General features: G+C 30.8%; 1 non-coding gene across 1 annotated transcript; it reads left to right on the top strand.

Moving 5' to 3' along the window:
- The first annotated feature begins 365 nt into the window (after window positions 1-365).
- TRNAT-CGU (transfer RNA threonine (anticodon CGU)) lies at window positions 366-437 on the top strand. Its single transcript has one exon. It is a non-coding gene; the product is annotated as a tRNA-Thr (tRNA).
- The last annotated feature ends 26,703 nt before the right edge of the window (window positions 438-27,140 follow it).

The raw sequence follows: 27,140 nt of genomic DNA, 5'->3' as shown, positions 1-27,140 counted from the left end.
CTGTAGTTTTCGAAATTGTTTTGAAGAAATGTGAATAACATGGGTCTTGAATTGCAGCATTAGGCAAACAGAGCAACCTTCACAAAACAAGATGTAAGAACAAGTGTTCTATGTATGTTGGAATATTTTATATTTATGACAGAATTCCAGTACTGTCTTTGTTTTCACTACGTCGTACAACCTGAATTCATCTCCAAATGTTTCACAATCCATCATGCATGCGAAAAAAAGATTCAAGCAATTGGAAATTTTAAATACCTTCAATAACGAAAAGAATATGAACTTAAACATTATTCACAGCAAAACAAACAAAATTCAACCATATAGGCCTACTTAGAATTAGTAATGACAGATGCATCACAACTGCCTCCGTAGCATAGTGGTAGTGCGTTCGCTTCGTAAGCGAAAGGTCGCGAGTTCGATCCTCGCCGGGGGCTTAAATTTTAAATTTTATATCAGTTTCAACTAAAAGCAGTCACGCAACGTTGCCAGAGAATCTGAGGGCATTAATTGCTTTGTCCTTTTTCCCTTGTTTTGTATGGTCGCTGTCCCAGTTTTGTATGTTCTTTTGGGCATAACATGCTAAAATGTAAAAGTTAGAACCTAGGATAAAATTAAAATTTTTTTGAAGATGTTAAAATACTTAAAATGACTTGTTATTTTTTAGGGAGTAAAAATAAAAAAATAAAAACTAGAACAGATTAAATCAAAATATAAACTTTTAAAAGGGTTTAAATGGATAGGGTAAATTACCTAATTGATTATCTACTTTTAGGATCCTTTTATTTTGATCACTCAAAATGAAATCCTTAGAATTTCATCGCCTAACTCTTGAGGTGTTTTCATTATAGTTTCTTAAATGTCAAATCTCTAATGTCAGTTAACAATACATCACATATCATATTTATACTTTCATTTTAGTCATCAAACTTCTAAGTCAATTCCATTTTGGTCTTAATTTTTAATTATTGATTGGGGTAAAAAGAATTAAGGATTAACATAAAAAAGTAGAAACTAAAATAATGCATTAAAATGGTCAAATTATATTTGCTTATCACATCTTCAAAATTCTATTTTTTCAATTTGAATTTAAAATTTAAAACATCAAAATCAATTAAATAAATTGTTGAACATATTTTATTCCTTAATAACATCAACTAATTTGTTACTATAATATTAAAATTAATTAATTGTAAGGATATTTCTTTTCTTTTAGCTTAACATGGAAGATTTAAGATCATTTAATCAAAATAAATTTGAGTTTTATAAACATTTATCAAAGATGAGTTGTTTAAGTTGATTTTAATTTGGAACCATAAAATAACATTTTAAATTTTAGAAGGTGATTAAATTAATTAATTTACTTAATTTCAATAGTATAGTAACGAATCGATTGACACTATTAAGAGATAAAAAATTTAGGTAAAAAGACCTTTCCAATTTCAAAATTAAGCAAATTAGTCCCTCTCAAGAAAATTGGAGCTATTTAATCCCTGTCAATTTTGAAAGTGAGCAATTAAGGACAATTAGTCACAATGTTAGTGTCTTTTCTCAATTGTGCATAATTTTGATTGGTATAATAACAAATTTAGCCCTCGTTGTTTGCATATTTTGTTAATTCGGTCTTGTTTCTAAAAAAAATAAATAAATTTAGCTGCAACATTTACACATTTACAAAAATATTGCGGGCTAAATTTGTTATTATACCAAACAAATTTAAGCAAAATTAATGAAAAATATTTACGACATGATTAATTGTCCTTAGTTGCTCATTATCGAAATTGATAGGGATTAAATTGCTTCGATTTTTTAGAGGGACCAATTTACTCAATATCAAAATTGAGAGGAATAGAGAGGTCTTTTACCAAAAATTTTCAATAATTTATTTAATTGATTTTGATACTTTGAAATTTAAAATTTCAATATTGAAAAGAGAGAAATTTAGAACTTTTAGTAACGAGGTAAACAAGTATAATTTGATATATTTTTAATGCATTATTTTAGTTTATACCACTTTTTCACTTTATTCATTAATGTTTTTTTTACCTTAATCAATACTTAAACAAAGGATTTTTTGGGTGATCAAAATGAAAGTGTAAACATGATGCAACTTATACAATCAACAGTTGCTAAAAAGTTAATCTTTGGGTGACCAATGAAAGCGCCCTAAAAGTTGGGTGACAAATGATATAGTTTATCCAAATTTATATCATACCGTTTAATTGGCCCTCAGCTACACTCACAAATAATATTAGAAATCTTATCACACGCGTATGTCTGTGGAAACCACAAATTTAGAACATAAATGTATGTTCAGTACATTATTAATATATACAATTGACAGAGGTAATAAAGTGTGCATAATAAAATTAAAATGTATAAAAGTACTAAAAAAGTTTTAGTTGAGTAATAATGTAATACCCGAAATTACTACAAGAAGAAAGTAAGATATTATCCTTGATATAGTAATATAAGGAAATAAAATGACAAAAGGAAATTTTGAGTTATGTTAACATTGGGAAGTATATTATGATATATTAACTCAAAAAGGATTAAATTGCAAAAGTGAGAAAAGTTTTGTGGCCTAAGAGTAAATACTCAAAATTTGAGGGGTTAAAGTGTAAATATAAAAATTTGAAGGACCAATAGTGCAAATATTTTAAGGGTAGAATGATCTAGAAACTAAGGAAAATGGATGAATTAGGACCAAATTGAATAAGTAGAAAAAGTATGATGGGTTAAATTAAATTTTACCAAAATAAGTGATGAGTGGATGAAGGAATTTTGAAGAATCATTAGGGGCAAAATGGTCATTTAGCAAGGAAGATAATTTTGAAGAGTAATGAAGATGTTGGTGATATTTTAGATTAAATAAATAAATAAATATTAGTTTATTAATATTTTGATTTGGTTTTTAATTATATTTTATTATTATTTTATTTAGTATATAAGGCAAGAAAGTTGAATAATTCTCTTCATCTTTCCATGCTACCAACGTGAGAAGAGAAAAAAATGAAAAAAATTTTCTTTTCTGTACAATTTGGTCCTTTTACCAAAAATTCACCATTTTAACCAAGAATTTCAAGAAATTCTCATAATCACCAAGAGAGAAAAGTGATAAGGAGACTATGAAGAACAAGAAAATCACCTTGGATTCAAGAAAATGGAAGTGGGAGGAGAGAGAAAATCAAGTTAAAGGTTGAAATCAATGGGGCAAGGTAAGAACATCAAGATTTCAATATATTTTTAAGTTTGATATTATTGAAAAAGCATGAAAATGATGTTAAAGTAGAGTTTTCTTATATAAGGTTTTATGTTCTTGATATGTTAGTGAAGGGAAATAAGAGGAAGTGATGGGAAATATTATAGAGAAAGGAAAGGAGGGTGTTATAAACTTGATTATCAACATTTTGCACTAAAACAATTTTGGACAGTAGCAGCAGTCTGACTTTGAAAATTCACCAAAAATTGTAGAAATCGAATTATAGGATAATTAAAGTATTAAATTAAATCCTATTGAGTTTAGTTTTACATAGAAGAAATTTTGAAAGCAAAAGAATTTCATATTATGAGATATATGAATTTTTGTGAGGCAAGGTTAGATTGATTTCGGGTTCCCCTGTTCTGACTTTGGAAAATCATCAAAATTTTTTTTAAAAATAATTTGGAGTTTAAATTTATATGTTTAAATTATTAATGAGTCTATTTTCAATATTAATAAACGGAAATATCATCCAAACCCGTACTAAAAGATAATTAATTTTAGTAAAGAAAGGTCAAGCTTTCAAACAATGAATAGGGATAAATTTGAAAATTTTACTGTACTTATTGGCTAAATTATAAATTTTGAAAATTTTATGGTGGAAATATTTTTGAGCCTAGTTTCAAAAACATTAAGTGGATCTTAATTTAGAATTCTATAGCTCAAGATATAAATAATTTAGTGACTATGACTCAAGTGGACAACTTTGATATGAACATATAAGGATGTGGAATGGAGAGGAGGAGGAAAATATATATGAATATTCAGCTAACATGTGTTTACACTAAAAATGGCTAATTTGCATGTTTTAGGCTCAGGGACTAAATTGAATAAAAGTAAAATTTTAGGGGCAATTTTGTAAAAAATGTTAAAAATGACCAAATTGCATGAAATGAATTTTTTATTATCTAAATTAATATATTGAAAGAAATTATTAATATCAAGTGGGTTTAGAGCTTTAATTTTGTTGTATAATGATATTATAAAGTGATTTTGTTAAATATTAATGTTAGTATCAAATTGTGAAAATAGTTAAAATATTAGGGTTTGATATTAAATTTCTATTTTATTAAGGGCTGTATGATAGCCTAGAATATTTGGATAAATTATTAATTGAGAAAAATTAGTTGATTTGATAGATTAACTAGTTAAGGGACTAAATTGTAAAAGTTGTAAAAGTTGGGATAATTGTGTAAATTTAAAAATTGAGGGGTATAAATTGTGAAATAAATTGGAACTGAAATATATGCTAATGAATGAATAAATTTACATTTTATATCAAGAGCACGTAGATAAAAGTAAAAAGGAAAAATAGTAGAATAGTCCTCGAACTATTACAAATCTTACAATTTAACCCATGTAAGTTTGTATGGTTAAGATTTAATGTTTATTTATTAAATTGATGAATGTTATTATGTATTATTCATATCTATTATTGAAAATAAAATTATTGTTAAATTATGAAATTGAATTGAATGTTTAAAACGAGTGGAACGCGGGATTGAGTACAATTGTTATGTGGAAAAGGATGAATTGACGGTAAATACAAAGGATGAATTGACGATAAATGAAAATGATGAATTGATGGCAAATTACCCAAGTAAATCGAGGTTCAGCATTTGTTGCGAACTTTCGTGTTTACTTTCCTTTTAGCTCTTACGAGCTTCTGTTAACTCATATGAGTTTCTGTTCAAACCTAATGGGTTTTCGTTCAACTCTTTTGAGCTTCAGTTTAACCATTATGGGTTTTCATTAAGATCTTACGAGCTTCCATTCAACCCTTATGGGTTTTCATTTAGCTCTCATGAGCTTCTATTTAGCCTTCGGGCTTTTGAAAACGATGTACTCATATTCGTAAATCGTTCTATGAATGGTAAGTTATCGTGAGTTGTCTTGGATGATATATGTATATGAAGAAACAGTAAAAGATGATATGTATCATGAAATGTATATATATATATCAATATCTTGATATATTGATACATGAAAATTTTTTAAGTTGAAACGAGTAATAAATTCAAGTGTGACATGTTGAGATAATAAGGTTATTGATAGTGAAATTATATGAAATATGTTCAAGTACGCTAACAAGTGTTGTTGTTTGACGCTTAGGCAAGTTCCAAATTTCTGGTTGAATGGTAATATGTTTAATTACAAGATGCATTGAAATGGTAAGTGCTCAAATGAAAATATGTTTGTGCTCATGAAAGAGTGGTAAGGTTTAAGTTATGCAATTTCTTATGAAATGAATTATCATGTGATTAATTCAAAAATGTCTATGTTTAAATGCACTAGCTTGTAGCTAGGGTTGAATGATATGCTTATGACTGGTGTATTATGCATATGGAATGAGTGTGAAAAGTAAACAAACGCAAATGAAAATAAAGAAAATTTGGAAGAGTTAAAGTTGATTAAAATCCTATTATGCTAGGAATAATATGTATAAGTGATACTGTAGATTTATTCGCTTAGTGAGTTGTTAAATATAACTTCATGAGTAATGTGGTATCAATATTGAATTATTATTGATATGTATAAATTCCATATTTGAAAAGAAGTATTATGATTAAAGTTTATACGAGCTTACTAAGCATTCATTGCTTATGTATTTGTTTTCCTTTACTTTGCAGATTATCGAAGCTCAATTGGGTTGGAAGCTTGTCGGAGATGTATCACACTATCCATCGGTTCTATCGGTACTTTCGAATGATTTGATTTTGGTTATAATGGCATGTATAGGTATTTTGTTTAATGATGACCTATATGTAATTTGTTGAGTTTAGCCACTTTTTTTGGCTTGATTTGGATGTTTAATTATGGCTTGTTGATATGTTTAATGTTGATTGTAGATTGACATAAAAATGAGTGAGAAATATAGCTTGTAAAATGACATATTTTCGTCCACACGGGTAGAGACACGAGCGTGTGTCTCAACCGTGTGTGACACATGGCCGGGTGACATGGCGGTGTGTCCCCTGTATCTTAAATTTGCAGAAAACAGAATGCTTACATGGTCTAGCACAGGGGCGTGTGACTTGGCCGTGTGACCCAAGTCAGTATACTCAAACGAGCACGGACACGGGCTAAGACACAGTCGTGTGTCCCTATTTCAAATGTCCACACGGCCTGAGACACGGGCGTGTCTCCAAACCATATGAGTCACACGGTCTGGCTACACAGCAGTGTGACATTTGCAGTGTTAAAAATTTTAAATATTTCTAAAAAAATTTCTAAGTTTTCTATTTAGTCCCTTTTTGTTTCTAATGCGTAAATTTGGGCCTCGAGGGTTCGTTTAAGGGACAATATGTATGCTTTTGATTGATTTATAATATGAATGCTAGATGAAATGAAATGTCTGATAATTAATTTGTAAACTCCGGTAATGCTTCGTAACCTTGTTTCGACGACAGATTCAGGTTAGGGGTGTTACAAATAAGTTAAAGGTTTTGCTAATGCAATTGTTGTGGGTTTAAATCCCACAGTGTGAACATTTTATTTGGGTTTTTAAAGTAAAAAGACTAAAATACCTTCAAATAATACTCATTTTAATTATGAAAGGGCATTGTTGTCGTTTTCTTAACTAAGTTAGTGTCTAGTTGACTTGTAACATCAACTCAGTCAAGAGCTTAAATAGTAAGTATAGATATTCAAAATAAATATATGTGATATTAAAATAATTTATAAACAATATATGTGAAAGTTAAAATTTTTATGTTAAAATGATTTAAATTGATATGTTATTTTTCAGGAGGGCTAAAATATAATTTTATATTTAATTAAAAATTAAAACAGATTAAATCAAAATATTAACTATAATATTTGTGATATTAAAAATATTTATTTTTTTAAAAATATTATACTCCTATAAATACTTATTAATCCCTTACTTTATTTATGAGATGAAAAAATTCACTGTCGAATATTATTCTTTTATAGAAACTCATGAATGTATAGAAATCTTCAAAGTAAATTGATTATAACAAGAAGGAAAAAGGTAAACAATATTGCTGAGTGAAATAAACAATTTTCTTTTATTTGTTTGACTGTGAAAAATTATTAATTATTACATTAATAACGAGTTTCTTTTGAAGTATATAAATCTTTAATATTTCTCAAATTAAAAATAAATCATCAAAAATAATTGTATAATACAGTGGCATACGTTTCGTGAATAAGGTACTAAGCTATTTCCATAAAACCACTGTTTTAACACTCTTAAATGTAAAAAGTAAATTAATTCAATTTAAAGCATTTTTATAAGATATGATCAAATATCTAATTTTCGTTGGTACATATATGCAAAAAGAAAAAGTAATTATTTAGAAATGCATACAATTGAAATATTTCAAAATTTAAATATATTATGGGCACATATACGTGTGTTCTTTTTTTTTTTTTAAGTAGAGTTACATATATATTTATCGAACTTAATTAACTTTCAAAGAAAATTGTATAATTTTCTTATCACTATTTGTAGGGTGCAAATGAGATATTGGTGCTTACAAGCTATTCGAGTTCGATCCGAAAAAGAGTTCGAACTTGATTTGGTAATTATTGATTCGAACTCGAGCTCGAGCTATTAGTCAAGCTAAATTCAAACTCAGTAATACTTAACTCAAGTAGCTCATGAGCCTTATCGAGTTTTTTCACATTTTTATATTATTAAATTACCTTATTGTCTTTAATATATTATTAACCCCACTACACCAAAACAGACTTTTAGCGGCGCTTTGAGAAGCGCCGGAAAAAACGCCGCTAAAGAACGTGTCGCTAATTTTAGCGGCGCTTTTACCACAAACGCCACTAAAGACCACGACCTTTAGTGGCGCTTTTCCCACAAACGCCGCTAATGACCATGACCTTTCACGGCTCTTTTCCCACAAACGCCGCTAAAACCTTTAGCGGCGCTTCTAGCAAAACGCCGCTAAAAACATAATCTTTAAAAAAATTATTTTAATCAAATAATATTTATTTTTATGATAAATATTTTATTATGTTTTATTTTTTAAATTTGAACTTTAAATATACTTTTAAGGATAAAAATATTATTTAAATTAAAATTGTTATGAAAATTTTAACTTTAAAATAAATATAAAAATTAATGAATTTAGTTTTAGAATTTAAAATAATAAATTAATAACACAATTAAAATCCAAAAGTTAGAACTCAAGTTGTCGTAAGTATTAAAGTAAAAATAAATATTTAGAATCAAAACTAAAATAATCAATGGAAAGATAGCTCAAATGTAGGTTTTTGCCGCAAGTTACATGAGACAATAACGAAAAATTAAACACCACACATAAAATTTATCAAAGTAGTTAAGAAATACATGGTGCAACCATGCAATATAAATACTAATAGAATCATAGGGTAATTTTGCATAAATATCTTGAGTACCAAGAACAATTTGTCACAAAATTATAAAACATGATAAAAAAAAAGAAGTGTAGAGACAAGCTATTTGTTACTTTTGTTTTGCTTCAAGGCTTCCTCACCGCCTTCATCTTGGCAATGAATCATCTTCATTATCCCCGCTTAAGAAAACAAAGAACCTATTTTAAACAATTTAGAACTTGAAAAGAAAAGAACCATGTTAGTCGGACTTAGGTATGAGTGTTAGGTGTCAAGATAAAGACATGTCGGATATGGGTATGAAGGCATGTCCGAGATGAGTATGTTCAATTTTACTCTCATGGCTATTAAGTGCCATGGATCTAATTTTAGTATAGAAGAACAAAGGAAAGAAAAAGAAGGGCAACAAACCTCACGTCGCCTTCTCCACATGTGTGTCCACAAGTTCAACAATTCATTGGTTCAGTAAAGGCTTGACAAGATAGTCAATGACACCAAGCCTCAAGCACTTAACAACAATAGAGACCTCATCCCGGGCCGACATCACTTGTCATAGAGAAGAAAGAAATGTACATAAATGATCGGACCATGAACACCGGAAGGAAAATTCACTATGATGAAAGTTCGACGTCGAAGAATGGTACAAGACAAACTTACTAATAACGAGAATGCGCCGATTCATTATTCCGCATAATATACTTTAGCAACTTCATTCCTTTTGTCATTTGGAGGTCGAATTCAGTAAGTATTATATCAATGTCGGTCCTCGGCATTCATTGCATCAATGACCTGTCTAGAAGACTTCTTGTAGTCCTTGTGAATAAAAAGTAACACGGAATCATAAAGCTGACACATCACTTCACAAAATTAACATATGAGAAGTGTCATAAAACTATTATGTACTCCGCTAAAACCCTGAGCATTAGCGGCGCTTCTTCAAAAACGCCGCTAATGCCTAAAAAACTCAGAAAACGACGTCGTTGGACTTAGGTTTTTTGCGGCGCTTTTTGGAAAACGTCGCTAATTCTTTTTTTTAGTGGCGTTTTTTAAGAAGCGCCGCTAATACTCGATCTTTAGTGGCATTTTTTTAAAAGCGCTGCTAATGCTTGATTTTTAGCGGCGTTTTTTATCTAAACGCCACTAAAAACGCCGCTAAAAGCCTGTTTTGGTGTAGTGCCCTAAGTTTAAATATATAAACTTAAATTACAATAAAAATTATAATTGACTTAAATATAAAATATTATTTTCACATGTCTTTATTATTACCACCACCATCGCCACCACTACCATGATACCGTGTTATTTTTTTTGGGTATTAACAAATATTCAATTTATATTATGGTACAAATTTTAATATTATGATATATGAAATATAAAGTTTAAATAAATTTAAGTAATTAATATAAATTGTTTATAGAATTTAATTTGAGTACATAAATCATATTTATCTTTTATAATTAACTAGTATGGTTTCCAATCCAAGCTTCACGCTAAGTTAATTATTTTGGACTAACTAGTTAAAATTAAAAGGTTACAATATGCTTTAAGCTTCTATATTCTTTGAATACTTGAAATTTAAGTCCCCATTTTTTTAAGAATTCAATCCCTTTATTATTCAAATTTAAATTTTAGGTTCAGTTATTAACATTATTAAAATTCTTCTATTAAGTTTATTAGTGTAACATTCTTAAATTTAAAAAGTACTCACTCGATAATCATGTGATAAAAATGACATTGTAATGTTCTTAAATTTAACATAATTGTTAATGATGTTAACAATTCTTTAAGTACTCACTCGACTAACTAATGGCATTATAAACCTTAAGGTAGCAAATTACGTCAAAAATTAAAGTATAAATGCTCAAATTTAAACATAGTATAAGGATTGGAATAAAAATTTAATATTTTTATATAATCAAAAAATAAAAAAGATCATAATTGAAATTTAACCAATATTATTAATAATGTAAAAAAAAAAAGAGAAACAATGACAGGTGTCAAAGAAGGAAGGCCTTAGAGCCTTCGACTTATATATAGTGGTATAGATAAACTAATTTTTTGAAAAGTCAAAAACTAAAAATTTTAAGTTTTTGGTTTGGCTTGAGAAGCCAATTTTGCTTGCTATATGTTCAAGTTTTGAGTTTGAAAAGTTAGTTTTAAGGATGAAAATAGAATAGGGCGAATGTTACCAAATCCACTATTGACCCACAAGTTGTAAGCTCTATTTCACCATTTTTCTATATTATTGATGTATAATCTTGAAAAATACTACCACTTTTATGGATGTTGGATGCATTCATCCCCGTCCCACCTCGTTCTGCTTTAATTTAATTTGGCATGATATCAAATTTAGCCCTTAACGTTTACATTTTTTGTTAGTTTGGCTCTTATTATTTTTTGAGCTAAAATTGACCCTTAACCTTTTAAAAAGAGTCAAATTTAACCATCAACTTTTTAAAAAAGAGTCACAATTGATATTTTTTAAATGTAAATACTAACTAAATGTTAAACTTTTAAACTTGGTAGCTCGTATGACAACCTACATGTACTACATGTTAATTTTTGAACTTTTATAATTCTATTTGAATTTTGATTTATTTTTTGTTTTATAAAATTTAAATTATTTGTTGAAAAGATGTATAAGACAAACAACACCATGTTAATATGAAGTGCATGAGAATTATCATGCGTGTTGTCACACCAACTTCATTAAACAAAATAATATATTAATCAATATTTTCATTAAATAAAAGTGTTTTGACACTTTACGAAAGGTTAATAGTCAAATTTAGCCCAAAAAAGAATAATGGCCAAATTGATAGAAAATGTAAACATTAAGCGTCAAGGGCTAAATTTATTATTATGCCATTTAATTTTTGCTACTTATCTTTAATATTTTCAATTTTTAAATGCAAGAAAATATTTAAACATAATTCTTCAAAAAAATATTTAAGCACAAAACATATAAATTTTTCTATAACACATTATTACATTTTCATAGAACATTTAAACATATAAAAATTGCAAGAGGTAGACTTCGACAAGAACTCAGGCAATATTTGAATCTTTTGAAACTTTCTTGAAACTCTTAAACTCTTGATAGTAAGAGCGTAAAGGTCCAAACAAAGCCTCTAAGTGTCCTATTTATAATGGCTCAATTATATAGAGCAAGATTTAAAGCGACATGACTTACCATGCCCAACAGAATACATACACATATCCCATTCATTATGACCTATTGAATTGATGACTTATCATCACCAAACACATGTGTCTCTCTCATTAGATGGCGAAAACCCAAACGACACCTCCCTCTATTAAAGTTGAGGTCTTCACAAGAGTGGGTCACATGTGCAATACGAGGTCCTTCCTTGTCACACTTATGCTTCACTTGCAGTGTCCTCGACATTATACCTCCTTCATCAAGCACACAGGTATTACCTTTGACTGGGGGAGGGGGAATTGTTATCCATTCCTTATTGGCTATGACTTTACACCTGGGCAACATTTTTTTCCAAATATGGCCTCACAAATGTATGTGTCACTAACATGGGGTATGTTTCTAATCTACCTCGCTAAGGACAGGTGTTGAGTCTCTCCTTTGCATAGAACACACGTGGGGTCTTGCTTGGTTCATGTCAATTCTATAACAACCCGTTTTTTAGTGGTGTCAAAAATAATGGTTTCAAAACCATAATTCTGACCAGTGAGTCAGTAAATAGTATTTATTTAATATTTACAAGTCTATTAGAGTGTTGTATTAAAGTTTGGCTGAGTGATTTTGATGTTTGGTTGGTTAATTAGGTAAAAATGACTAGATCGTAAAACCTGAAAAATTTAATTCCTATTAATTTAAAGGTGCTAAATGACTATAAAAGCATGATTGGATGGCTTTAAATGGCAATTAGCCATATTTTGAAGTGTATGGATGATTCATGCATGTTTTCGGTAAAATTTTAATTAAATTGGAAAATGACAGTTTTTGCCATAAACTAGTCTGTATAGAGACATGCCCAACAGAGTTTTGTAAGTTGTTCGATATGCCTATAACACATCATCCAATCATGTGCTCCAATATTTTCGATTTGGATTCACTGTCTTCTCTAATATCTGCTTGACTTCTCAGTTTGATATTTATGCTTTCCCGTTAGCTTGTGGATGATATGCTATGGTGACTCGATGTTTGACACAGTATTTTGCTAGAGTTGCCTCTAGCTGCTTGTTGCGAAAGTGTGACCCTTCGTCACTAACAAGTTCTCTAGGGGTCCCAAATCGAGAAAAAAATATTATTACGTAAGAATCTAACCATAAATTTAGTGTCGTTGGCTAGTAACACCACTGCTTCTACCCATTTCGGTACATAGTGCACTGCTAAGAGAATGTATTGATTTTCAAAAGAACTGGGGAAGGGTTCCATAAAGTCAGTGCCCCAAACATCAGATACTTTTACCTCCAAGATGCCAGTTTGAGGCATTTTGTCCTTTTTTGAAATGTTTCCTTGCCGTTGACATTTGTCGTATTGTTGTGTGAATTCGTAGGCATCCTTGATCATTTTAAGCCAATAAAATCCTGATTGTAGTATTTTTTTGCGTGATTCTTCTTCCTCTAAAATGGCCCCCACACGGTAATGTATGGCACCCTAGCAAGATGTCTTCAATTACTTTCTTTACCATACATCATAGAATCAGTTGATCCGTAAATTTTCAAAATACATAAGGCTCCTCTCATATGTACTTTTTTCTTCTTCTGCCAAGATGCATATGCAGGAAAAACCCTTCGGGCTAGATAATTGACAATGTCTGCATACCATGGTGTTTTATGAGTTCGCTTCATTACTTGATGATGTGTCACTTGGAATAATTGTTCATCAGCAAATCTTTCATTTATCTTTACATCATCTTGTTTGCTTGCTTGTATTTCTAACCTTGAGAGGTGATCCACAACTTGATTCTTAGTGTCTTTTTTGTCAATGATCTAAATGTCAAATTCTTGTAGTAGTAATACCCATCGTATTAATTTGTCCTTAGTCTCATTTTTCATAACATACTTCAGGTTCGAATGATTAGTGTAGACGTACACTCGATTTGCCATTAAGTATGGGCAAAATTTTTCGCAAGCAAATATTACGGCTAGTATTTATTTTTTTTGTGGTGGTATAATAACACTGAGTAAGGTTCAAAGTCTTAGTCACATAATAAATCGCATGGAAAATTTTATCTTTATTTTTCCCCAACACTACTCCTACAACATAATCGCTTGCATCACACATAATGACAAAAGAGTTCTGTCTAATCTGGGCTGACTATAATAGAAGCTGAAATTAGTCTCTGTTTGATTACCTTAAAAGCCTAAGCACACTCTTCATTGAATACGAATGATGTGTCTTTTTACAACAATTGACTCAAAGGTTTTGAGATCTAAGCAAAATCTTTAATAAATCTTTTATAGAACTTAGCTTGACTGAGAAAATTTCGAATACTCTGGACTGTAGTGGGGTGTGACAGCTTTTCAATGACTCCAATATTTTCTTTGTCAACTTGCAACCCTTTTTTTATATTTTGTGACCTAAAACAATTCCCTCATTTACCATAAAATGACATTTCTCCCAATTGAGCACTAAATTTGTCTATTTGCATAATTCAAAAACCCATTCTAAATTTCCCAGACATTTTGTAAATGGATCTCCATATACCAAGAAATCATACATGAAAATATCACATCCATCTTTTAACATATAAGCAAAAATTGTTTTCATGCATCTCATAAAGGTGATTGGAGCATTGCAAAGTCCAAACGACATTCTACGGAAGGCATATGTTCCAAAAGGGCCAGTGAAGGTAGTCTTCTCCTAATCATCCGGGTGTATTAGAATCTGGTTATATCTTGAATACCCATCCAGGAAATAGTAATACTCTTTCCCTGTCAATCTGTCTAACATCTTGTCAATAAATGAAAGCGGAAAGTGATCTTTCTTGGTCGCGTCGTTCAACTTCCTATAATCAATACATACTCTCCATCTTGTTATCGTCTGTGTTGGAATGAGTTCCTTTTTTCCACTTGTTACCACCGTTAGACCACCCTTATTTGGAACACATTGAGTCAAACTCATCTTTTTTTTTTGTCATATATAGCTTATACACTTCTTGCGTCTAATCATTTCATCAACTACTTTTTTACTACTTTTTTTATTGTTGAATTAATACGTCATTGTGCGTCCACCACTAGCTTTTTGACCTCCTCTAGCCTTATTTTATGTTGTCTAAGAATAAGATTAAATTCTTTTATACTAGAAATGGTCCATTTGATTTCTCTTTTGTGTTCTTTTTTAGCACTTCTAGAAGTGGTTTTCCGTGCTCAGATGATAAGTGAGCTGCTATAATCATAGGTAAAGTGTTGTTTTCACCGAGATGCCTGCTTTTCAAATGTTTTAGAAGTGGTTTCAATTCCAAGTTTGATGGCTTAATAATTGATGAGACCATTTTATCAAAGGAGGAGCCTTTCATATCTAATGGTTCCTTACACTGGTTCCACCAATCTATCTGATAAATCTGTTCTAAATGGTCTTTTATTGCTTCTTCCTCCATCTCTTCTTCCATTATCTCTCCTATATTGGATAGATTTGAGTCATTATCTGCTGACTCCTTGTCACTCATTGCAATTCGTTCATCACTTAAATCATCATCTTCTATTTTAGTTAGTCATTTTAGTCACTTTCATCAACTCATCTACTGGTTCGAGCTCTTTGACCTTCCTCCATGTATGATTGTTGTTGTTTACTTTTTCAACAACATGATTATTTCATGAGTTGCTTTAGTCCAAACACTTCCTCCTGTGATGATATCAAATTGTCATAGGCTATCATAATATAAACCCCCATAGAAATGGTACAATTGAATCGCGAGATCAATACCTCTTCCAAGTACTTTCTGAATAATCATTTTGAATCAGTCTATACTTGCCCCAATGTTTCCGTTGAGTTTTGTTTGAATTTTAACAACTCATCATATGTATGCAGAAATAGTTGTACAAACTCTTCCCATGATGTTATAGTACCCGGTGGTAATGCTTCCAACCACTATTAACTTGACCTCCAAATGCAAAAAGGATTAGTAATAACTTAGTTACTTCATCAGAAACTCCAAAACACCCTAATGTGCTGTAGATTTGCTCAAATCGTAGAAGAAATACCATTGGGTCCAAATCAACATTGTCACTATACTGAAGATGCATTGACACCCAAGTTAGCAATGCATGATTAATCTTAAAGTGAGCTCTATGAATAATGGGTTTTGCTATACTTGGTTGAATCCAATTTGTGTCGAAGATTGTCCGTCCCAAGAGAGTTGTCATCGTTTATCCCGACAAACAGTCAACTTCCTAAATAAAAGAATTCAAATTAAAATGAAATTAGTGACTTGAGATTAAATAAAAATAGCTAAAGTTAAATTTGTATCAATAATTCTAAATTTTCCTATTTATCATATTAATATGCAGAAAATAAAATTTTATTTTAATGTTGAAACTTCCTCGGTAACGGCACCAACAACTTGATTGCTGATAGACATGCGAAAGTCTGGAATGGAAATACTGCAGCAAAATGGATTAGAGATAAAATAGCGTTGTTTACAAGTATACGGGTCAAATTGCAATATAGAAAAATGTTACAGCGAAACGTTCCGGAAGTATTCTGACATTCATACCCAATGGAGATTGAATTAAACTAAGACTAATTTTCTACACGAACAAGATTAAATAGTAATAATCTAAAATTATATTACAAAAAATTAAATTAAAGGTAATTAATCAAAATAACATAAATTAACTAAAATTAAAGACAACCAAATAAAAATCAAAATAAAATCCAAAATAAAATCCAATTAAGCCGGCATAAGATTAACTCATTTCAGTGTTTCTAATCAACTTCAAAACCCGGGTTTTATCAAGTTAGCTATTAATTAACTAGTTATTACCTCTCGGCCTCTAGCTAATAAACTAATCGACCAATACATACTTATCTCTCGACCTTACTTTCTTGACAATGATAAATTATAATTTACTTAGTAAACTTATCTCTCGATCTTATTTATCCTAAATTACTTCCTAGGGTTGTTAATCCTAGTGTTTAATCGCACATAATTTAAACCAACTAACTCGTATTCAAATCCTAATCCTTTTGTTAATTAGTCACATGTTCGCTCGTTAATCTCCTTACAGAAACTAGCCACTCATGGATCTAGTTACAATTATCCCTAACCTCATATTTAACATACAAAGTAGTAAATTAAATAAGAAAATGGAATAATAAAATAAATCCGTTTCGATGTCAATTTACGCTCGAAATTCGTATTTCCTTTAACAGTTGCGAAGATAACTCCGATTGCAAGTAGAAAACAAAAAAGAAATAAAGAAAAACTATTTAATTAAAGGTTTGGATTGAAGTTGAATCCAAGTTATTGAGATCAAAATACACAAAAAAGGGGTGGATTAGTGTTTTAAAAAGTTTTTGGGAAATGAAAAAAATCAAACGACTCAAGAAATTATAGTGGTTCGGCCTCAATTGCCTACATCCACTACCTTAGCTTTCCTCAACTAAAGGTTTCCCAAATCCACTAGATTTGAACCTTTAAGGATAATTTTTAACCTTACTAAACCTTATCTTTTCAAAGGTAAGATAGAACCACTTCCCCTTAAGGTTTTCTACCCAAAACCTTAAGTAACACCTCACAAATGAGAGAAAAATAATGATGAATAAGATGATACCTCTAAAAGGTAGATAATAAAAATTAAGCACTATCAAACAAAGTTACATCATTTGAAAGAATGAAAGAAAAACTTAACCCACAAGTGTGTACAAGAAATATTTAGTAAAAGATTGAGAAAGATTGGAAAATTTTGTTCTTGGAGGTTAGGTACTTGTTTTTGTCTTTGTTGACTTCAATAGGGAGCGTTGACCTTGTATCTAAGTCCTTTAACAACCTTGTGGATGTTAGTAGCCGTTAGAAACAAAATAGAGTCATTGCAGCCATAAAAACCAACTTTAAATGCAGTTTGCAGCTTTGTTATATGGGTAGACTGAACCTTGTATCGCTAGAAGTCTTTTTAAAATGTGACCGTTAGGCTCGTTCTATCGATATAAGTTCCCTTGTATTGGTATAAATTTGAGGGTTTCATTTGGTACCGATAGAACCAATTAAAGTACCGGTAGAAGTGTAGAGGATGCTGAATTTTGGTTACTATCTTGACTTATTTCGGTAGAAGTCTTCAAGATATTGGTAGAACTCTGAGGATATCAGTAGACCTGACCAGGGTATCGATAGAAGTCCTAGGCCAAAATACCTTGCTTACTGGAGTGTGTTCTACCAATAAAAGTCAAGGTTGAAGTCAGGGTTGTATCGATAGCACTTCTAGTTCTACTGGTAGAATTCTATAGCCTTTTCAAGGTCATTTTTATCTTGAGTTCTACCGATATTTGTCCACCTAAGTATCGGTAGAAGTCATTCATACTTCAAAAAACTCATTAAAAATCAAGTTAATTCAAGGCTTTTTAAGTTTATTTTGTCCAACACTTTGAAAATAATTTTCAAGACTTATAAACAATTTTTGCAAATTTAAATAGGGGATTTTTAATATTCTTTTTGTTATATCAAAATACTTGAAAAACTAGAGCTAACACAAGTTAAACAAAGAAAAAGAATTAAGACTAAGTTGAGATAAAATAAAACTAGAATATATAAACCCTAAAACTAACTAAGTGGCTCACTTGGCCAAGCCTCCTAAAATGAGGCTAAACATTCCTATTTATAGCAAAAAATGTTTGACCTAATTAGGTTTAATTAAAAACCTAAAATTGATAAATATACATTGTGCACACTAAAATGCCCTTGATTAATTTAGGCATTTTCGTCGCTCGGTTTCATGACACTACCTTTCGGGGTTGAATTTCTTAGCTTCGAAGTCTGGTGTTACGACACCACAGCCCGGTGTCGTGATGTTGCCATTGTCCTTTTCGTTCTAAGCTCGAAATCAGTGTTCTACACATTCGAGTAGCTCGTTAGTTCACCCCTAGGCCCATATTGGCCCATTAAGTTTTCAAATGGCTAAAAATTGCATAAAAACGTTTATTTTGCAAAAATTAAACTTAAACTAATAAAAAACCAAAAACATAATAAAAACATACGAAAGAGCTAGAAAACAAGCTTGTTAAGTGCCGAAAAGACTCTAATTTGCCACAAGAATTTTGGCAGATCAGCTGGGTTGATGGGAGTGCCACTTTGGGATTGCGAAGCCATGGTGTCCATGCTCATTGCACCAATTGTTGATATAGTGATACAATAGGGAGGAGAGAGTGGTGGCTATTGCAGAGGTCGGTTTACACAGTCGAGACAGAGAGCCAGAGGTTGTAAAAAGTGACGATAAGGAGAGTGTTAAAGCTAAGAGCTGGGAGTAAGTTGGTAGGGTATAGACTTGATATCTTTTTATAGTTGATCATTTCTTCATCATTTCTGGAGTTATTTATAGTCATGGGTAACGTGTAAGGTGATGTTAACGTGGTGTACTTGCTATCTAGCCATCATTACAGAACATGTGGGGTGGATGTCTTCAATGGGACGAGGATGCCTATGATGGGATAGATCCTGCCATTCATTTTGACTTGATGGTGTAAAGCAATTAAACCCACGTGGTGTTTGGTAACCAATGACATCGCATTCCTAATGAAGGTCTGAAGACTTGGATACCGGATGGTCTTGTATTTTTTTAGATGGTTGTGTCGGGAAGTAAGACTTATGGGTGACTTCCCAGTTCCCAGCCAACTGGCTCGCTGTTCGGGTGTCCTTTTGCACCTAAAACTTGTCGCTAGAGATGATTTATTATTTAGCACAATTATTAAATCTTTTTATTATTATTATTTGAAACAAAGAATTTTTATTTTGAGTTAATTTCACCATACATCCCCAAACTATAATCTTCATTCTAATTAGTGTTCATACTTTAAAATATTCTAATTACATCCCCAAACTATCGAGCTTACATCAATAAAGTCCTTCTGTTAATAAATTATTAATTTAACCATTAAATGATATATTTGTTGGGACGTTGGTATGCCCCGTGGTGTAGTGGAAAAATTATTTCAGTGATCATTAACCATGGATCCATGTACGAGGAACAAATCTGGGTTGAAATAGGATAAAAAAATTATACCTTTTCGATATGGTTCCCCTATGCAATGCCGATCTCAAGCCATAACAATATCATCTTGGGCTCTACGTAGTGTACCCAGTCGAAGTACGAAAAACAAAATTCTCTTGAACCTTTTAGAGAGTGTTTTTAAAAAACGACTACTAGACCCTTTATTTTATTTTCTTGGTAACCTATGCACATATAGGGATTCACATCCCTTTTATTTTTCTTTAATATCACATAATCAGAAAAACAAAATTATTCCCTTATTTTTAGAGAAACATATGGATGGTATTAAAAAATCATATTCTTTCCAAAAGAATATCAACTTCCATACCTTTTATCTTTGACTGAAATTATTATAACTATTTATTTTAATAATTTGGTAAACTATATTCGATTAATATTTTATATGAATTAAATTCATATATTAATTTTAATTATGTTCTCTATTTGTGTACAAAAATTTGTAGATATAATTTGTTCAATATCGAACTCAAATTAAATAATTAATTTAATTTATGTGACAGCTAAACATAATAATACCAATTGTATTTTTATTATGTTTGCTTCAACTATAGGGTGTGACCCTGTAGGCTCTTGTAATGTTAGTAGTAATACTAGAACATTTCTAATATTACAAGCAATGAGTGGCATCTAGCAATGCATCATTGCTATCCAAGTTACAAGAAGTCGTGATTCGACATAACCTTTTTGTGATAAACTTTTCATGTATTATATCATTTTATCCTTTATATCTGGATTGAGCACAAGTCATGAAATAATCACACTTGTATAATCCAATCTCATATTTCTAAATATTCTGCGTAGACTACAATAAACAAATAAGTGTTATATCTTATATCAACTTATTTGAGCATGACAATGCATTTCTAGTCTCACTTCATCAAGTGACCTAAGATATATTATGGCATACGCACTACATATATCCCACTACATATATTATGGCATACCCAACATCAGTCTTTATAGAACAACCTATTACGGTAGACGTTTGACTGTATCAAAATATATGACTCACAATGTTGGGACAATGATGATCTCAAGTCTGAGGATCATATACATAATTATCACTATGAGTAATGTTGTGACTATTACATAATAATCCAAGAACTCATTGCAGGTCAATCCAATATGTTGTTTTCTAAAACATACTCATGTATTGATTTTGACATCCCTATGTCAATGAAAACACTTTGTCATCAACCAACTGCACATTAGTCTTAATGCAATATTATTTGTCCAAGCCCACAATAATACTTGACTAAGGACCTTTTAAGAATAATAATAATATTCTCAAGACTTTATTATTAACCAATTTATTTACACACACAGAATAAGAAACTGAAATAACAATGGCAATGCCTTATATTAACAAATAAGGTAAAACAAGTATATCATTACAAGCATCTCATGATTGGTCTTTGGGAATACTCTAACAATGTTAAATATTATGTGACATAGTTTAAAATGAAAAGTAAAAGATTTCTATATAACTTTTAAAAGTAAAAATATTAAAATAAAGTAAAATCGAAAAAGAGAGATTGACCAATAAAGCGAAAGCTTTGAAAACCTCAAACCAAGATTTTTACAATATTCATTTTTACAATATTAATTTTCCTTTAAAATTTTCATTTAAATTATGCTACATAAGATTTAATATATCATTTAACAGTTAAATTAATGATTTTAATAATTTAAAACCTAATTGATATAACATCAATAGTTCGTGGATGTAACTAGAATGTTTTGAAGTTTGAAGGCCAATTTAAAATGAGAGTCATAGTTTAGAGTTGTCCGATGCAATAAGCTTTTTATTATTAATGAAAATAATTATTAGGATTTTAAAATAGTTTTAATGTAATTGTAATTAGTTTTAAAATTCTAATGACTATGTTTTAAAATGTTTTAACGATAATTTGTTGGTAGTATACTGTAATTGTAAAAGTTTTAATTTTTAATGCAATATTTAGAACTACCTATAACCTCTCTCTAACCTTTAAATAAGAGGATAAATGCGTTTCAGTGTGTTTGAACTCACCTCTTCCTAAACTGGAAACAATTTTGATGTCGACTGAGTAAATAATATTTAATCATTTTTAAGTGAAATGTTTTTTAATAATTGAGTTCACATATTTTATCTATAATCCATAATATATATAAAAGTGCGAGTTTAAAAACTTTTGAACCGACGAGAATACCATTTATTTTTCATTATATTACTAAATTCACATTTAAAAATAAAATAAATTTAATTTAGAATTATTAGTTAAAAAGTTGAAATGAAATAAAAGTTTTGATAATTATACGTTTAAAAATAATTATAATTTAATAGAAGTTGATACTTAAATGGAACTTTAAGCATAAAATATAGGGAAAAATGGTGATAATTATAATTTATCATTATTAATTAAAAGATTTTGGCTAAACAAAAGTTGTGTTAATTTTATCCTTTAAAAATGTTGTGTTAATTTTCTTGATGTAAAATAGATTTATCATTTGAATAGAATTCGAACATCTTAATTAATGTTGGAGTTAATTATATTAATTAGTTATTATTTTGAATAATGATACTATGCATTAATTATATAAATTAAAACTATAGTGTAAGTTGAATATATTAAAATGATTTAATTATTATTTGAATTGATAAGTTAATATATTTTAATTATATTCAATGTTTCAAATAAGAAATATTATTTTAAAATGTAATATTTTGAAAAATAATTAGATATTAAACACGCAAAAGCATATAATATTATTTCCTAATTTACTTGCTTATCTTTCTTTATTCGATGTATATGTCAAAAGTAATCATTTAATGACATAGTAAAACTATTTTGTTACATTTTGTCCTTTTCAGTCAACTACAAGAATAATTATCTAACCATGCATTTAGTTTTATTTTCATCAACCAATTATTAATTTTATTTATCTTTTCACTTAACTTTTGAAATTAAATATTTTAGTTATTCTCTCGTAAGTTGTTAACTTAGCAATTGAAGTCTAATGTGAGCCTTTTTTATGAGCCTAATAATAAATTTAGCTCTTCAATATTTACACATTCTATCAATTTGATCTTAAATTTAAAAAGGAATATCATTTTAGTCCTAAAAAAATTCTCTTATGCCTATATCAATAAAACCACCCTTTGTTTGTATTTGCATTCTACAAATTTTCGGTTGGATTGGGACGGTTTTGCTTGGACGGCACTATTAAGCTTATTGATTTTTCTTATTTGTATTGTCGGTATACTAGACATCTGAGATATATTTGTTTGGTTATATTGAGTGTTTGAGTTGAATTACATATATAAGAAATGGAGCTTTTGTGAGTGACATTATTTGGAAATAGATATGATTGGTAACATTTTTTCCTTTTTGGTCCTTTTTATCAATGTGATTTTCCTTTTAGTAGATGATAATTAGACAAATTATGGTTTATATAGCATTTGATCTCGTTCTAATGTCACGAGACTAGAACTTTAGTCTCGCAAACCGCACGACCTTAGACGATTTCTTTGCTCCAAATTTCCCTAAGTGAACCTAACTCTCGTAAAAGTGAGAATTCTCGCATAAATTCTCTAAGGCACCGAAAAGAAAGAGGAAACAACTTGAAAAAAGAAAGAAGCCATGAACAAACAAAAAAGACACATAAAAATAGAGCACACCAAGTGTTTGAGTAAATGCTCTTAGATATATTCAAAACTATGAATGGAATGATTACAAATAAGGGGGAAGACTTTTATTTATAGTTGAGCTCTCCCAAAACCAGCGGTACAAATTGAGTTATATCGATGGTCAATATTAGAACTTATCTACAATTGAGAGTTCTAAGGGATTTAAACTTTATAAAATCTTATCCCTTTAGGATTTACACTATTTACCCTGGTAACTTTAGTTTTACTGGAGTGTTTCATTGGGCCACCAAGGCTTCAAGTAGATGGGTTTCTCCATATATTCCACAAGCTGGGTCAATTCAAGTGGGTTAAATGAGCCCCATTTCATCAATTGACCTCTATAGGATGCTCTTTACACAATCATCACGGGCTTTGTTCCGCGACCTGTGACATTCTCCCCCACATATTCTTGCAATGCCCTCATTGCATCCTTGGATTGAAATTGGTTTGGCTTGCCTCGGAACTTTCTTGATGCCTTATTTGATTCTTGACTAGCCTCTCTATTAGGTAGTCTCACCCCTAGGGAAAACTTGCCTTGACTTTTGTTGTTTCATAATTCAAACCATTTCTCTCCTCTTTGCTACATCTTGTTCTCAAAAGCCTACCGCTCTTACTTGCACACATTGTGACTTGCCTCAATCGAGATCCCCTTGATCCATACAAATAGGCTTTGGCTTACCCATATTGAACATTGGGTTAACCTTGAATTTTCCCTCCAGCTCTAGTTTGTAAGCCCCTCGGTTCACCCGCTTCAATACATTGAAAGGACCTCTATGTACTTGCCAAGCCAATGGTAAGTCAAAATGAAAAATACCAGATAAGTGTTTGAGATGTACCTCGCTCGTTGCTTTTACTCGTTTCAATTGCCCATTTTGTATCATTACTTTACCCCCAAAGTTTGATGCACAACCCATTTCTCTCATAGGTGGTAGCCCTACTAATGAATCAACGGGATTCATATCGATTTTTTTCCCCTCTAGCATTTCCAAAAGGGCTGCTAGAGTACTTCGATATACCGATTCAATGTTATTTCCACCATGAACACCCTTGACTAGTTGGATTACCGACAGTACCTTAGTTCCACCTTTCTCATCACGACTCACCAGAAATACGCATTTTCATTGGCTAGTATCCAAGATACATATTCAATCTACAACAGGAACCGACAAAACATTAATCCGGTCAAGGAAATTTAAGCCAAGCACGAAGTCGTAATCATCTAAAAATATTACCTTGAAATATTCCTTTTCTTTCCACTCATCGATTTGTAGCTCAACTCTTTATGATACTCCCAAAGTTGGGGCCTCTTTGGAATTTATCATCTTGATCCTTTTTGTAACCTCCCTAACCCGACCCAAATGTTATAGCTGAATTCTGAAGGTTACATTGGCCATCGAAATGGCCTAGTAAAACCAATTAGATTTGAGAACATTCTTTTTGAATAAATTTTAGGAAACTTAATGCAACTGCCTTGGCATTATCAAAACATTAGATTATTAAGTTGAGTTAATTTAAGAGTCCAATTTAATAAGTGTCGTGCCATTTGAGAAAAAACTTAGTTAATTTTGTCAAATTGCCTTTTAACAACGCCAGTCTCATTGTTACACAACGAAAAAAGTGATGTCTCTTAATTTTAAACTTAAATATGCCCAAGTTAGACCTATTGTTCATTTGACCAGTTTGTACGTTATTTAATGAAATGGAAATAAAATCTTAAAATTAAACTCATGCCACAGTTCAAAATTAACAAAATTATAGTCCCCAAAACCCATAATAAAATGAAGTTAAATTTAAAAATATTTTATCAAATAAAAATCGAGACAAGACTTCTGAATGACGTGTTTGAGCCTAACCTTATGGGTTATCTGTAAGGATAAAACTATGGGGGTGAGTTCTGAAAAGCTCGGTGTGAGTCTTAAATAGAATAATCAAAATATTAGTGAACACAAGCTATCAATCATTCGGTAAAGCACAACTTTATAGTTTATAGGCATGCTCATATGAAAACAGTGCAGAGTTTATATCCATCCATCCGCTACACACCATGAGTTCCCCAAAACTCATCATCCGTACACCAAAACAGTAGGAGCCGTAGCTAAGTATGGATAAACCACTAATAACAATTTGTAGTTAGAATTTCAGTAATTTATGGATAAACTGCCAGTACTCCAAACAATACACCAGTGTTGCAGATTAACTACCAATATAAAATTAAGGATAAACGGCTAGTACTCCACGGAACTCCTTCGTTACCAATTAGTCCTAATCCCCATGCAATGCAATATGTCATATCAGTCGTGTTGTATATCATGCTTATCAATATCAATTCTAGTAACAATGGCCTGCTTAACATGCATTCAATTTATCAGTATCGGTGGCACGCTTTTCATGCATTAAGTAATAACAATATCAATCAATGACATGTTTTTACAAGCAGGCAATAGAAAATGTAACAATCAGTGGCATACAATATATGCAATAAATTATACAGTAACAATCAACATGCTTTGCAGTACAAGACATGTAATAATATGCATTCAGCTAAACAATCAATAAAAAAAGGCATACAATCAGTTAACCCTTATAGCACTTACACATTTGATTAATTACACTTTAAGACCTTAGAACATTTGACCAATGCGAAATAGGTCACTTAGTGCATTCGGCTATCACGCATTACTACTTACCAAAATTCGACCAACCTTGCATAGTCAATACACATTTAACCAATACAATAAAGTACATACATACTTTTTGCAATCACCAAACATATAAAGTTAGGACCCACACTTGAAAAATGAAAATCCAAAACACTAGACTTAAATTCCCAACTCCTATGTTTTAGATCTAACTAGATCTCAATCAGATCTATAACTAACATGCACAAAACACATGTTAGAAACAACCACTAAAGACCATATAAGCTTCGGCCAAATTAGGAAATAAGATTGGGTTTTTAGAACATCAACCACTTTTTGTTTATGATCTTTCCTTGCCTTAGCAGAATTGAGTATCATTGACCCAAGCTTCAAAGCCTCTCTCTCTAACTTCACATCATCTTCTTTATCGACTACAGATAGCTTAGATCACTTTAGATAGTTCACAGTCCTATATCTTAAGCGGACCACAATATAAAAAATACTTCACTAAGTTCTTCTCATTCTCTTTGCCCCTCTTGACTTTGATCCCACGCATGATCAAACCTAGCCTCACTAAAGCTTTTTATGGCTCATCATCCTCTTTGATGGTAGAAAACATGGGCCACTTTAGACAGTCTCTTACCATATGCGAACCTTCACAAAGGAAGCATTTAAATCGCCTATTCGATTTAGTGTCGGGCTTCCTCTTCCCATTTTTGTGGTTTCTCATTGTTAGAATTATTGTTGCCATTCTCAACTTGTCTTTCTTCATCCTCTCTACCATTTCCATTCCCTTTGGGATTAGAAGACTCAAACATGTCTTTTCTCGAAATAAGATCGATTAAGGACTCTGCTAAAATCATAGCTTTGGATAATTCTTATTCTCATTGAAGTTCCAATTCTTGCTTAACCGACGACTCCAAACCATACATAAAAAAGAAGAATGCCTTCTTACTTAGATCCGTGATTTGGAGCATCTGTTAATTGAACTCATTCACATACTCCTAAA

The sequence above is a fragment of the Gossypium raimondii genome, chromosome 3 (assembly GCF_025698545.1).
Source record: "Gossypium raimondii isolate GPD5lz chromosome 3, ASM2569854v1, whole genome shotgun sequence".
In the NCBI taxonomy this organism is placed as follows: Eukaryota; Viridiplantae; Streptophyta; class Magnoliopsida; order Malvales; family Malvaceae; genus Gossypium; species Gossypium raimondii.
The sequence above is the reverse complement of the archived record's forward strand: the minus strand, read 5'-3'. Positions and strand labels throughout refer to the sequence as shown.